Genomic DNA, 1085 nt, shown 5'->3' with positions numbered 1-1085 from the left:
GTCCTTGGCTAAGAGGAGATTCTGCCTTGGGCTCTCTGGTGTAAATGGTGTTATAAACAGCACTCCACTATCTGCATCGTCCTTCTGAGTGAGTTTGTTTCCCAGAACGCGTGGGTACAACAGTGACCCTGGTCCCTCCGAGGGCAATAACACCAGTCCGTCTGTCATGTCAGTGAGACAGAACCAAAGAAATTACAAATTCCCTCAACAGATGCATGACAGAAATCAAGCCAATATTGTAAAGCAACCATCAACCAATTAAATATTAAGAAATATAATTATATATATTAAAAGAAAATTTTTGCCAAAACCCTTCCAGCTGCTGGAACATTTCAGGGCATGAGCCTCCTTATCTCCTCGCAGGGCCCTGCAGTAAACACTTCTCTGCTCCAGACTCCAACATGCCAGTGTGTCTGGCCTCACCGTGCACCCAGCACACGGACTTGAGTTAATCACACTGCCAGGTTTGTCCCAGATACATGTTGGCTAAGCAGCTCTCCTGTGCACCTTGGGCACTCCTGGGTGTCCCACTTAACCCTCAGTAAACTCCAAACGCAATCTTGTCCTGACTCCCAGTTCTTCCTTTAGCACCCTATAATCTGATATTCCTTCTCATGCCATTCATGAAACTCCACACCCCTACTCATTTCACTGGTGACCTAGTAAATGATGAGCCAAGGTTATTCGCTGATTATTATCTCTTATTTCTTCCCAACATATGTAGCATTGCTATGTCTCTGGATCTTTGTACACAGAGAAGATGTTCAATAAACAGGGGTCAGCAATAAACAGGGGTCAGCGTTTGTTAACTTCTCGGACTTCTCCAGGCCCCCTGCCAGCTCTGCAACCACCAGCTTCCCGAGCTGTGCCACGCCCACATGCCAAGGCCCAGGCCGGAATCTGAGCAGCCAAACACAGCCCAGTTCTCGCCTCTCTGCTCCACACTGCAGGCCACAGGACAGTACCTGGTTCCTTCTCCGCACGGACCCGGCATCTGCCTCCCCCGTGTTCTCTCCAAGGGTCCCAGCCTCGATCTGCGTTTATGAAACGCTTGGGGAATTTTTTAATTGTTGGTGCCAGGGCCC

This window comes from Bison bison, unplaced genomic scaffold (assembly GCF_000754665.1).
Source record: "Bison bison bison isolate TAMUID 2011002044 unplaced genomic scaffold, Bison_UMD1.0 scf7180017864108, whole genome shotgun sequence".
Classification (NCBI taxonomy): Eukaryota; Metazoa; Chordata; class Mammalia; order Artiodactyla; family Bovidae; genus Bison; species Bison bison.
Note: the sequence above shows the minus strand (reverse complement) of the source record.